Source organism: Zalophus californianus, chromosome 13 (assembly GCF_009762305.2).
Source record: "Zalophus californianus isolate mZalCal1 chromosome 13, mZalCal1.pri.v2, whole genome shotgun sequence".
NCBI classification, from domain to species: Eukaryota; Metazoa; Chordata; class Mammalia; order Carnivora; family Otariidae; genus Zalophus; species Zalophus californianus.
Genome location: NC_045607.1, coordinates 31708613 through 31723310, shown reverse-complemented (window position 1 = coordinate 31723310; position 14698 = coordinate 31708613). Strand labels below are relative to the sequence as shown.

General features: G+C 40.9%; 1 long non-coding RNA gene across 2 annotated transcripts in view; it reads right to left on the bottom strand.

Moving 5' to 3' along the window:
• Nucleotides 1–14698, bottom strand: part of LOC113934407 — a 37336-nt gene that overhangs the window by 14189 nt on the left and 8449 nt on the right. For both annotated transcript variants that reach the window (XR_003523666.1, XR_003523667.1), the window contains exon 3: nucleotides 3072–3196. This is a non-coding gene — a long non-coding RNA (uncharacterized LOC113934407). The remainder of the gene's footprint in view (nucleotides 1–3071; nucleotides 3197–14698) is intronic.

Below are 14698 nucleotides of genomic sequence, written 5' to 3'. Positions count from 1 at the left end.
CAACCAAACTGATAGCCTTTGCTCATGAATTAATGCAGATCCATACTTCTGGTCATTTTTGTCCTTCCAGGCAAATTAATCAACCAGGTACACTGTTTTGCCCACTGAGAGAATTTCTCTTCAACACTGTCCTTCGTGGCCACATCTGAGTGGGGCTGTAGTGCTGCAGACACACAACTTCAACTTCTGCTAGCATTTTTGATAGAAACGTCGGTAAACCCAACCCCTTATTTTCCTTCCTCAATCAGCTGATCCTAAAAAACACCCCCATGAGGCCATAGATGCACATTGAGAGAGGAGAGACAATGGAGCAAAAGTGGGTTTCTCAGAAATCTGGGCCACTTACTGATGAAATTTCCTCCGTCTCCAGGACCTGCTTGGGCCTCATCTCTTACATATCACTCCCACCTGATGATGAAGTGATACTGTGCACACCCAACACTATAGCTTATTGGGTCCGACATCACTTATTCTGTGATGAGCAGCTCAGGATGCATGGTGTCCCATAGCTAGCGTGTTTAGTCTCTAGTAGGGCCTGGAACTATGCCAGAAGCTGTTTCCCGAAAAAATAGTAATTGGGGGAGGATGACATAACTTTGTTTCAAAATCTCTAAAGATCTGTGCTATGATTCACCCACAAAGGCTTGCCAAATGCTCTACAATGCATCTCTATCTGTCAAGACACTTCAAGAACCTTTGGATCTGCTGACTCAGACAACTGCTTCTGGTGGTCTTTACCAATGGGCATCGAGAAAAAAAGCACTTGCCAAATCCAGAGCTGCCAGAGTGTATGTTGTTTTGGTTCAGCAAAGAAACCACACTGGAACTATAGCCGGGCAAGCAGTTAGAAAGAAGAGCTCTTGGCAGAGTGGAGGAGAATAAGGGCATGCTACAACTCGCTGGGAACCTATGCATCTGTCTATTACCACATCCGACTACTAGGACCTTCAGAGAATAATGGCTGCATATCTGCTTCCACCTTCCATATTTGCGCAAGTTTCTCTTTAGGCCAACTCTACCCATGAGTCACAGTGTAAAGGGAATTCTGGGATACGATTCCCAGCTTAATCAAGTTGACCCAGCATAACCCAGGACACTGGGTTTTATTATTGTTCTTATTTTTTACTCTTTAGCATGTATATTCTTTTGCATGTGTGGTTTAGTTCATAATTTTAAAAAAGGATGTTAAAACCACTTTAAAAATTGATGTATAGAAGCCCTTGTTGCAGAGATATTTGTAAAAAAAAATCACTTGTGACTGAGAAAAATTACATTTTGTTGTACACCACATTCTTCCCTCTCCTACAGAAGAGATTCCTTTTCTGAGTGCTGAGATGAGTCTCAGGATGCAACTTGGAGAGGGAACTGTGAGATGGGGGTGAGGTGCCAGTTTGGGATGAGAGGCTGAAGAATTTAGGAGAACAATTCTGGAGGGGGCGGGGAAGATTTTGAAGAGTAAAGAAAATTGCTGTCCACAATGGAAAATTGGGAAAAGAACAGAGATGTTGGAAGGGGATTTTATTAAGGTTTAAAATATGATTTTGCAACACAAAGCCTCTCCCCTTAATGCACGGAATTCTCAGCAAAATATCCATTTCTCATCCATGCATGGAAGAGGCAGATCTATAGTGGGTCTAGGTCAAAATGCTGAGTGCAATCTCAGTAGCAGGTCTTGGGCCAGAGCTATGGCTGCTCCCAGGGAGTCTGCTATAACTCCTGTTATATTGGTAAAAAAAAAAACAAACAATGTGAAACACTGTTACTAAATTGCTGTAAGCAGTTTTCTGCCCTGCAAGAAGACACTTTGAGGCAGATTATCCTTTTTTTCAGGGGATAAAGCCCTGAATTGGCCCTTTAGTTACTCAAACATAAAACAAGTTTCCACTTATTGTTCTTGGGAAGATCCGTGATGTAACCTGAAAGCAGATATTTTAGCCAAAAAGCCAAGTGACTGTGGTATAGTATAAATTGTCTTGGCTAGCCTTTAGCAGCCAAAATTATGCATCTACAGACTTTGTTGCTTCTTTGGGAGAAATGTTTATTTTCTCTGTATAGAATTAAACTGGATGTTCCTTACCTAGAAGCAGGTGTTTATTCTTGTAGAGATATTTGTGCCTTTATGGGCAGAAAGAGGAAGCTGTGAGGAAGAGAAAAGCAGGGGGGATGTGTAAACAAGATCTTCACCTCACCCTGGAATAGTCTTTTGAGTTGGGCTCAGTTTGGTACATGCCAGTTGTTTAATCTCCTGTACCTGGGACATGTGGTTAAGAGCATGGGCTCTGGAGTTAGACCACTTCATCTGAATCTTCCCTCCCATTTATAGGCTCTGTTGCCTTGAACAAATTACCTAACTTCTCTGTTCTTCATTTTATTATAAAATGGGAGGGATGATAGTTGTTACTCTATAAAGTTGTCGAGATGATTGAAAGACGTGTATAGAGGGTTTAGTACAATGCTTGGCATATAATAATGACACAATACATTTTAGAATAATCAAGGAAATGCTGACATCAGGCCATCAATGATATCATTGCCTAGCAGGAACCAGCAGGTGAGGCCACTTCAGAGTTGGTTGGAGTCTCTTCAGAAGTATAATTCCCATTGCTACTCAACCCAAGAAACTGTGGATTACAGGGGTAGATGATGGAACGAGAAACCAAGAATAGACAATGTGAGAAATGAGTCAGAAATGAGTGAGACAGAAATATTTACAATGAAGTTCCAGATCTCCTGGAAGAAATAGAGAAACTGCATCTGAAATTAAAGAGGAGGCTTCTGAGACGCCAGAAACAAGACTCTGAAAACCAGAAGAAATAAAGCCTGCTCCAGCGCTGGTTAAGGGAGACATCATAGGATGACAAGCAACTTAACATACGAGACAGAGGAGGGCTGGGATCTACCCTCATCTCGGGGGACTTGCTCACCGTTTGTGAGGAACACACTGAATAACACACTGAATAGGATACTGTTTCTATCAGCATCGCTGTGTAACAACTTCGTCCTCCCCCCGCCCACCACGCCGCCTCACACACAAACTTAGCGGCAGAAAACAGCAATTATACTATACTCACCGCATCTGCAGGGAGGCTTGTTTCTGCTCTCTGACATCTGGGGCCTCATCTAGGGGTTTGGAATCATCTGGAGGTATCTTCACAGTTGATGCTGGGCGCGGCTGCAACCTCATTAGGGCTGTCAGCTGGAAAAAGTACACATGACCTCCCCATGTGGTATCTCTGCAGGAGATAGCTTGCACTTCCTCATCTTAGTGGCTGAGTTCTGAAAGTGAGTATCCCAAAGGGCTGGGCAGAGATTTAATCACTTTCTATAATCTAATCTCAGAAGTTCCATGGTGTCCCTTCTTCCGAAGTCAAAAACCCACTCAGCTTCTAGTGAAGAGAACATAGATTCCACTTCTCCATGGGAGGAGTGTCAAAGTCATGTTGTAAAGAAGAGGCAGGACGGGAATTATCCTTTTGGTTATCTTTGGAAAATAAAATCTGCCACATATGGATGGCACTACTGAACTGCTCTTCTTGCCTAGGCTGGGGGGCGTTCTTTTTACATCCCTCTACACCTGGGACTCTAATGCTAAACGAGCAAGGTATTGCTCCATATGGGAGTCCAATAGGACGGAATTTCTTGAAAAGTTCAGATTAGGAAAGGGTGGCTGCATGATGTGTTACCACATGGAAGGAAAAGTCTCTTCCAACACAATGAGTGGAAGAATACTGACAAAACATGATTTTGGAAAAGCCAGAAGCAATAGAAACATATCTTGGTTGGAGAACAAGTGGAAATTAGCAGCAGGATGAAGAACAGGGAGAAAGAGCAGACCGGTGAAGGCCGTAAAAGGAAAAATATTTTCTGTGAAATAGAAATAAGCCTTGGATGGGGCCCTTGGATGGGGCACTTGGATGGCTCAGTCGGTAGAGCATGCAACTCTTGATCTCAGAGTTGTGAGGTCAAGCCCCACGTTGGGTGTAGAGATTACTTAAAAATAAAATACTTTTTTTAAAAAAGAAATAAACCTTGGACAGAATTAGCCAATCCTAACTTATAAGAAGTAGGTAGCAAACTGTTTTCGGTTGGGGAGGCAGGGGGCATTAACTGAGAGAAATTATTTGTTGTTAATGTGTATTCTGTCATATTCGGGAATGACAGCTCAAATGGGGACCATACTTCTAAGAGATGGTGATATCTTAGAACCACTTAGTACTTTACCATTATTACTTCTTATAACATTGTTGTAACAGGTATACCACATTCATTTCTTATTCTATTGTTTTTTTTAAATGTTACATCTTTTATTTATTACGTTAAGTATTTAGTATCCTAATTTGCATTATCTTTGAATCTAGGTTATACTTTCTGGAGTCTGTCAAACTATTTAGTCATCACTACCTGGAACATTTTAGCAGCAGGTGGCAGCAAAATCTGAGAGCTGACATAAAATTCTTGGCAGGAAAGTAAACACCTAATTAAGAATTTACGTCAAACCTCAGGATCGTTAATCAGGAGTAGCAAATGCATTACTTCCCCGCTCCCCTTGTTTCTATTTAGATCACACCCCCCATTTTAGTGAGTGATTGTCCAAATTGCGTATATACCCTATCCCTGGCCCCCATAAGCTCACACACACTCCTGCAGACACAGAATAGCCAGCCAGCCAAGTGTACCATGCTGGAGGCTCGCTTCAGGAGGGCGAGCTCTAGCATAGCCCAGAGCACAGAGACCCAGCAGAATAAACCAAATTGGAATCCGTTGGGGAAATCCAGGGTCTGAAACAAGAGACCAAGTTCAAATACCAGTTTGCAAACCAGAGGCAGACCCAAAGCCAGGAACCTGAATGAGACAAAGAAGAACTATAAAGCAAGAGCAAGAATGAAGCCTAACAGTAACTCACCTTTAGAGGTCAGTGAGGGCAGCTGCTTGGTTATTTTGAGCTGGCCTAAAGAGACGGAGAAGAAACTAGAGCTCTCTTAAAGGTATCCAAGGGTTGACTACATCACCTGGATAAGATTCTCCAACTATCTGGGCTGGCCAAAGAACAGAGTTCTGGGATCCTTTTCTGGTTTTACCCTGTATTTGATGGGTGATCCAAACTGGTTGTTTCCAAGCTTGAGGTGACTCCCTCATTAGATGAGAGTTGGTACATATCTAATCTTGCTGGGAGAGATGGTAGTGATTTGGGATGGCAGTTCCAATTCGCTCTTATTTAAGAAGCACTGCCCTTGTCATTTCAGATTCTATCTGGCTGGGGCTCAGTACTTAAGTTGTCAAACCAGGTAGAGGTGCATACATTTTAAACCAAATACAAAATCATTTTAAAGTCCATTAAACAGATTTTTTTTTTTGGAGAGTAATTCAAAATTGCCAAGCAACTTTATTTTCAGAGGCTTCCTTAATCATGATAAAGTTCCAAACTGTATTTTTCAATAATTATATTTTGCAAGCATTTTTTTAAAAGCAGGTGTCAGAGCTTTTAGGCATTTTCAATCCTTTTTCCTACTTGTTGTAAAGGCCCACAATTCAGGCCTTGGAACATGTATCAAACTCTCAAATGAGACACCATCATTTGAAGAGTCTCTATAAGGTTTGGAAGTGAATATTTTATAATCATTCTTTATTCCTGAAGATTTCCATACAACTCCATGTTTCACTGTAAAAAGAAAATGGATTTTCATGTCATATGTCTAAACGAAAAACAACAGTGTTTGTTTCATAGAGCATTTCAGAAGATGTTTAACAGGTGGGAGGACTAGCTTTTGCTCTTAGGAAGAAAAGACCTATTGTGATCAGTAACTGCCTCTTGAGAAGGAGCTATGTTTATTTCTGGCCTTGCAAACTAAGAGGCGGACTGTCTTCACAGAGCAGGTGTTTGTGGACAGCTAGCAGCAAGATGAAATCAAAGTACTTCATGGTGAAGAGTTGCCAGGTGCCCAGAGAGGCCCCAAAGGGGCTATACCCCCCGTGTGATCTCCGTGTTTCAGAGGCTATACCTCAGGAACCTGATTTAGCAGCATGGTGAGAATGGATCTCTCTTTCTCTCTCAGAGGGACGCCTACTTACAAGCTCTGATGTATAAACCAGAAAGCTCATTTATTTATTTTTGGAAGCCCATTTCCCAACTTATATCTAGGGACTAGTATATTCTTCATCTAAAGACAGATCTACACAGAAAACAAAATTATTATCAGAAGTCTGCTGCACATAAGCGTAGATGCAGAACAAGGGGAATTAGCACATGACTCAAGTGTTCAATAGCATTAGCTTTGATGTAGCCCAATGTACTTATCTCCATAAGGAACAAGACAGATTAAATCCTGCACTTGTTCCTTTATCTGGACTTGATCTAATAGCTTTTCTAGTTCTGACATTTTATATTCCATTTCAGCTTGATTTCCATTTTCTTCTGGTGCAAATGGAAGCCTAACAGGAACTCAGAAGGGTCAGACAAAGCACAGCAGTAGAGAACTGTGGCTCAAGATGTATGAGGAAGAAAGAGTGCCCTGAGCCACTCTGCATGACTTCAAATCTCTAGACCCAGATGAATTCTATCCCACGATGTACAAGAAACACAGAACTGTTTGTCATCCTCTGAGACATTTTGAGCCATCACAGAAATGAGAAGAGGTGCTTACGTACTAGAAACAAGTACACGTTTTACATTTCTAAATAGAGAAATGATTTGAGCCTGAAAAGAAAGGACAAGTAAGTCTAATGTAAACCTCTGGAAAAGTTTAGGCAGATTATTGAGCATTAAAAAGAATGAAGTGGGGCGCCTGGGTGGCTCAGTTGGTTAAGCGACAGCCTTCGGCTCAGGTCATGATCCTGGAATCCCGGGATCGAGTCCCGCATTGGGCTCCCTGCTCAGCAGGGAGTCTGCTTCTCCCTCTGACCCTCTTCCCTCTTGTGCTCTCTCTCTCTCTCATTCTCTCTCTCTCAAATAAATAAATAAAATCTTTAAAAAAAAAAAATGAAGTGATCCCCAGGAAGCAACATGAGTTCACCACCCATGAATTGCCATTCATCCAGTTCATCCTTTATACTCTAGGCTGGGTTATTAGCAGGCATATTTGTTTATTGGTTTATCAGATTTAATTTTTTTATTTTTTTAAATTTATTATTTATTTGAGAGAGAGACAGACAGAGATAGTGAGAGAGAGCATGAACAGGGAGGAGAGGGAGAAGCAGGCTCCCCATCGAGCAGGGAGCCCAACACAGGGCTCGAACCCAGGACCCTGGATCATGACCTGAGCCGAAGGCAGATGCTTAACCCACTGAGCCACCCAGGTGCCCCGGTTTATCAGATTTAAATGTAAATCATATTTAAATCAAAACAAATCCAAATTTAAATTATAAAATCCATTGGATGGCATTTAATTTTCTTTCTACGTTCTAAATCAGTTAACTTAGCCGCAATTATTTGTTCATGAGAAGTCTTTTTTCTTTTAAGTTTTTTTATTTATTTATAAGAGAGAGAGAAAGAGAGCACAGAGGGCAGAGTAGAGGGAGAGGGACAAGCAGACTCCACACAGGGTGCAGAGCCCCACGCAGGGCTTGATCTCATGACCCTGAGGTCATGACCCAAGCTGAAACCAAGAGTCCAACACCCAACTGACTGTGCCACACAGGGGCCCCTCATGAGAAGTCTTAGTAAAACTCTGTAGTGAGTCCATCTTGACTATTTGCCCACTCTGCCTCCTATAGTCACCCCAGAGACATTTTAGTTCTAACACTATTGCCTCTATCTAGAACATCTCTAAATTCCTCTTTCAGAATTCCCTTCTGAAGTTTACTTTCTGTCTTCCCAGGTAGAAAGTCATTCCCCTTTCGAGAATGGTTTTTTAGAAATGGTCTAGTCTATTAGAAACAAAAAAGGATGAACTTTGATCACCTAGTCAATTAGATGAAGGGGTGGGGAAGTGAAGAAGGTAAAGATGAAGGGTATACACATAAACCAAGGGAATTGATTTAGCTGGGGGTCTTATAAATTGGACCTGAAAGCAATCTTTAGACAGGAATTTTTTAATGGAAGAAAATGTCCTTAATACTTTCAAATTCTTAGAGATCATCTTGCTTTCAAATGTTTTAAAAATGCATATTTAAAATGATAAGGGAAACTGAATATAGGAAGACTACAGACTTTTCTATACTTTACTTTTTTCTGATACAGCATTGTAACCTGAGCATTACAAATATCTTTTAGTAAGAGAACAGATTTTATTCCACTTCAAATGCATTTTTATATGTATGATTTTTTTAAATTGGATAACAGATTTTATCTTCTAAGCCTCTCATAGGCTATAAATCTTGGTTCTTTTATTTAAACTTAAAGAGAATTTTTAAAAACACATAGGAAAAAAATTTAGATAGTTTTAAAGTTTGTGTCTCTGCTTAAAATCTTTTGAAAACAAAATTCAAAAGTTTAACTCTAAATGCAAAATTTTTCAGTTACCAATAGACTCACATTATATTCATAACAATGTTACACATGACTTTAACCAAATTTTGAAAGTTAGGAGATCAGCAGTAGTGTCAGAAAGTAACTCCTGTAATGTTACTTTCCCAATATGCCTCACCCATGCGAATTTTCCCAGGGGACATTTCAAATAATTGTTACCAGAAGTTAATTGAATAAGAAATTTTTAAAAAATAAGAAATTATGTTTATTTATAACCTTATCCAGGAAGGACTAAAGATGATTACAAAACTATATATAATTCAATGAGATTTTTTTTTTAAAGCAAGGGAAGGATTAAAAAGAAAATGAATGTGGGGAAAGTAAGCCAGGACTAAAGTGAGTTTTCACAGGGTGCCTGGCTGACTCAGTTGGTAGAGCAGGTGACTTTTGATCTCAAAGTTATGAGTTCAAGCCCCATGTTGGGTGTGGAGCCTATTTAAAAGAAAATAAAAATAAAGTGAGTTTTCACATTCATGCTTTGAAGTCCTGTATCCTTGCTAAATTTGACTCAGGCTTTCTAACAGCCACTACAAAGAAAGAAACAATCAGTTCCAAGATTCATGAAGTTAAAAAAAAAAAAAGTCTATTTAGAGAGGGGCTACATTCTAGGTTCTAGTCCCTGAGGGTGGAAGAGCTTAATCATCGGTTAACCTAAAATATTTCCTGGTGGTAAACAGAGCTGGTTACAAGTAGAATTATGTAATTTGTCAAGAGTACTTGAAATACGATTTAGACCATGTCACTCCTCTGCTCTGAAAAGTTTAGGAGCTCACCATTACCTATAAATTAACTATTAACTTCTGGATCTGCTGTTTTGGGGCCATCCTCAAAATCAAATCAAGGTGAGCTCCCTGAAGGCAGACAGCATTTCTTATCCAATACTGTGTTATCAGCATTGTAACAGGCCTTTGGGACAGAGTGGGTGTTAACAGAGGCTCGAAGATATTATATGGAGGAACTCTCAACCAGCCAAGAAAGTTGGTGGAAACCTCTCCAGCCTTGATCTCTGTTCTTGAAAGGCCTTCCCTGCCAGCTCAATCTGTTGAATGCTGACCAACATCTTCAGGGTCAATAATAATAATAATAATAATAATAATAATAATAATATCTCCATCACCCACAATAGCTACACCATTATAACACTATACACTTATTATATTATATAAAATTGTCATATATACTTATTATATTATATGCTTATTCTTAGACACTATAATAACATCACTTTACTAGTGCTCTACAAAGTGTAGCCACAACCATTTTAAACTGTTCTCACCGCCAGCTTGCTTTGTGGTCTGAGTAGGGATCACAGTCTCTCCTCTACAATGCAGAAACCAAATCTTACAGATGTGCATCTTTATTAAGTGGTATATGCCATTTCCTCCCGATTTCCACAGTGGGATGTGGTCCCTTCCTCTCCTTCAGATCCTGGGGGAATTTTTGTTTGCACATCTCTTATGACACTTAATAGTAACTCCATACATTGTATATAGTGCATTACAGTTTAAAAAACACTTGCTCATGCTTAATTCCTGTTTCTTTCTCATTCTCACAACAATTTCACTTAAAGAAAAATAATCATCTCCTATCTTAAAGCCCTTGCTGCTCTCTCCACACACTCCAAAAATGCAAAAAATGAAAGCTGCTCAGGAGATTATACCAGCCATCACCACCACCATACTCACTTCACCATCCTCCAAGAACAATGGAAACTAACATTTTTAGATCCCTCCTCTCTGCCAGGTGCTGGGATACTTTTTTTTTATAGATAATACTGCTTCAATTTATCTCTCCTTTGCCTTTAGATTGTTAAATTTGATTCCCTTTCTCCCTGCCCCCCACCAAAACCAAACCAAAACAAAACAAAAAACAGCCAAAATCTGTAAGTAAAATATATACTTTCCTTCCCTGTGGATACTTTGACTAATGCGGAAAAAGAAGAAGACTGGAGAAGCTGAGAAGGAATTGACACCCTTTCTGAAACTCTGCAGCACTGACTGATTTAGGGACCAATTTTGGCTGGAGTTCAGCAGGATGGTATAACACAGAACACATAGGGTAGAACAAGGATGTGTTGACAAGAACTGCCAGTTAGAGGAATTTCTGATGAAGACTTCATCAGATAGGAAAAGACTCCAGGAAAGGTATTTTGGTGAGGAGGCTTTTCATTCCTTACCTTGGCTCAGAGTGACAGTTTCAAGACAGAAGGTGGCTGGGGAACAGAACCAAGATGGAGGTCACCACCAGAAATCTCCTGGTCTGAGTACAGGAAAATCCCTGTACCAAGATGTAGCATTACACACTTCCAATGGACACTCTTCACGTGGAGTACAATGGGCATAGTGCCCTCAGAGTTGTGCAACATGGGGTCTGTCCCTTGGTGTCTGGCTCTTTTCTCCATTCCACTGAGTGCCATAAGGGATATCCATGTTGGAGACCCTCAAGAGAATTGGGAACTCTCAAGCTTTCATGACTCATTTGATGATTTGGTGCTTAGTGTTTTGATTTCAGCTCATTTTATGACTTCCTATAACTTCCTATTAAAGATTGCGGGCGGGGGTGGGGGGGAACGCCTGGGTGACTCAGTCAGTCAAGCGTCTGCCTTCGGCTCAGGTCATGATCTCAGGATCCTGGGATCGAGTCCTGCACCAGGCTCCTTGCTCAGTGGGGAGTCTGCTTCTCCCTCTGCCTGTCACTCCCCCTGCTTGTTCTCTCTCGCTCTTGCTAAGTTTTTTTAAATCTAAAAAAAAAAAAAAGATGGGGGTGCAGGGAGCATAATGGGATTCTCTAGACATGCTGAGTAGGGACATGAAGGCCAGCATCATGCCGAATGCATGATTCCTCCCACAGCATAACTCAGACTCCTTGTGGCAAAGATTTCCCTGGAAAAAGGTCCATTTTACTCAGACTGTGTGACCTCCATTGCTTTAGCTATGTTTTCCTGGGGGGAGAGCATCACCTCTTGAGAAAGTGAATTTGAAATTATTCCAATTCATATATAGGGCCTGTTGACTATTTTCTACCCCTTTAGGTCTGTGGCTCTCAAAACCGACTGCACTTTAGAATTAAATGCCTGGTTTCCACTTAGGAACAATTAAATCAGGATCTCTGAAGGTGGAGCCCAGACAGGTCTCCAAGTGGCTTTGTTGTGCCATAGGGTTGGGAATCTATACATCGGTGGTTTTCTTTTTCTTTTTAAAGATTTTATTTATTTCAGAGAGAGAAAGATAACCTGTGCACATGTGCGCAAGCGAGCAGGGAAGGCAGAGGGGCAGAGGGGGAGGGAGGGGGACAAGCAGACTCTACACTGAGTGGAGCCCTGATGCAGGGCTCTAGCTCAGGACCCTGAGATTACCACCTGAGCCGAAATGAAGAGTAGGACGCTCCACCAAGTGAGCCACCCAGGTGCCCCACGTCAGGTGGCTTTCTTATTATTCCTCTGATCTCACCCTCACTGACAAACTGAGCTTCAGAAGGTATGCCCAGCTGGAGAAACACAGTCATGAAACTAGAAAAGAAACCAATGAGATTGCAAAGGCAATGAGACAAACGACATCATCTAAAACAAATATTTAGCCAGTGCTGCATTCCAGGCCACTAGTTGTGAACAAACAATAACACAAGGCGCCTGCCCTCAATAAATTGTGCTCTAGTTGGAAAGACAGACATGTGAGCAACTCTATCACAGAGCAAAATTAAATGAAGTTACTGTAGGAGTGCAGGCTGGGGAAAGAAGGGAAGGGTTTGGGGGAGAGAAAAGATTTGGGATGGATCTTCAGGGAGGAGTAAAATTTTGATCAACAGAAAGGAGGCAGAAAGCATTCCAGAGGGGGGACCAGCTTCAGCAAAGACACAGAAGCAAGAAAGTGGATGGGATATTAGGGAATTACAGGAACCTGGTAGAGAGCTTCAGAAAATGGCAGGCTAGGTGGCTAGAAATTTAAATTAAAATTTGGAGGGCCTCGGAAGCCCCACGAGGAACTGGTTGGTGTGTGTGAATCTGCTATGATGTGTGTCTTAGATGGAGGGAGCCACGACACGGATTCAAAATTTAAATAGTGCCATGATCAGATCTGACACAAATAGGAACATGGTCAACATGAATTTTGATAAATGCATCTGAGATAGTTACTCATCCTGCCCCTAGGCAACCTTCTGTCTGCTTATCTGACCCCACCACTCTGGAAACTTGGATATACCTCTGTTGCATTCTTTGTGTCTTTTACATCGTTCTTTCTGTTCAGAATGCACTTTCCTCCCTTTGTCAATAATTCCTGTGTGTTGACCAAACTCTGAAGTCATCATCTCTGTGCTTCTTTCTATAGCACTTTTTAAGGATAGCTAATAATGGCGTTTGTCAATTATATTTATTGGCATGTCTGTCTTTCCCTCCAGACTATGAGCCCCTAGACGACAAGAATGGAATCTTTAAATCTTCAATCACCAGTACTAGGCATAGTAGCTGGCTTGTTGGCCATATAGACTGACTGAATAAATGAATGGGAAAGCACTTGCCATGTGTTGGAAAGATTTAAACTTAGCAATCATGGGGGCACCGGGGTGGCTAGGTCGGTTAAGCGTTGGACTCTTGGTTTCTGCCTAGGTCATGATCACAGGGTTGTGAGATCGAGCCCTGTGTCCAGCCCCCTGTCAAGCCCCACACCTGCTCACGCGCAGCGGGGAGTCTTCTTGAGATTCTCTCCTTCCCCCTCCCCCTCTCCCTCTCCTTCTGCCCTTCCCCCTCCTCAAGCATGCACTCTCTCTCCCTAAAATAGAATCTTAAACTTAGCAATCATGACCTTTAAGGTTTAAGTACAGGGAATCAGGAAATCTTTTCCATATTTAAAAAACCATACATTCAGGTTTTAAACATTTATCTTCTGAAGTGTTCCCTTATGCAAGCAAAATGAGTTGCTGAACCCACCAATTTATTTCCATGGGGGAAGCAATATTTCTTTCTTTGGAAATAATCTGCCAAAGAAATATTAAAGTTAATGTGTCTTTGGCTAGAGGAAATACCAATACCACTCAAAAGCCCCTGCAATCCATCGAGGCCTACAGAAGGGGAAAAAAAATCCCCTAAGGGCTGTGACAATGGTATTTGGGGGCTTGCTGGGCAGAGAAGAGGGAGGGTGGGACTCTTTGTGAATTTTGTTGATTTCCAATTCCTTAAATGTATTTCACTAGTTGGGGGATTAAAAGGTTTACTGGTGAGAGTGTCAGTTGTCAAAGGATTGAAGACAGATTCTATAATCCTGTAAAAGAGAGTTCCGGCAGCTTCTCCAACAGGAATCTAGAAATATTTGGTATCTTGGAAATCATTTTGCCCTATTGTTAAATTCTCTTAGTTCTTCTATGACGATCCTGCTGCGCCTGGAAGAAATGGCAACTTTCGTGAACTTGACTCATGTTGCTCTCATGCTCTCTTAGCAAGGCACTCTTTCTCCTGGCAGTCTATCAGGTTTTGACTCACATGCTTTGATGCTGTGTTGTTAGATGCACACATTAAGGACTGTTATGTCTTCTTGGAAAAGTAACCTCTTCATCATTATGTAATGTGCTCCTCTTTATTGCTTCTAATTTTCCTTGTCCTGAAATCTGCTTTGTCCGAAATTAATGGAGCTACTTCTGCTTTCTTTTGATAAGTGTTAGCATGGTGTATCTTTCACCATCCCTTTACTTTTAACATTTCTGTGTCTTTATTTTTAAGATGGGCTTTGTGTAGAAAACATATACTCGGGTCTTGTTTTTTTGTTCACATCGATAATCACGCTGACCAAAAAAAATGGTGTAGCCAGAGCATTCATGTTAAAGTGCTTACTGATACAGTTGGTTTAAAACGTACCATGTTCGTAACTATTTTCTATTTATTGTAATCATTTCTCCCCTACCCCCTTTTTGCCTTCTCTAGTATATCAATTCTACTTCTTTTTAAACGTTTTTTTACTGATTATGCTAGAGTTTATAATATATAACTAATCTAAGTATACCTTCATATTTATTTAAGTAATCTCTACGGCCCCACATGGGGCTCAAACTCACAACCCTGAGATAAAGGGGCACATGCTTTTCCGACTGAGTCAGCCAGGCACCCTTAAGTATACCTTCAAATAACACTATACCACCTTATGTGTAATGCACTTACCTTCCAACAAGAGTATTCCCAATTCCTCCCTCCTATCCCTTAAAATATTGCCACCATTTATTTTACCTAGTATATTGTTACTATTACTT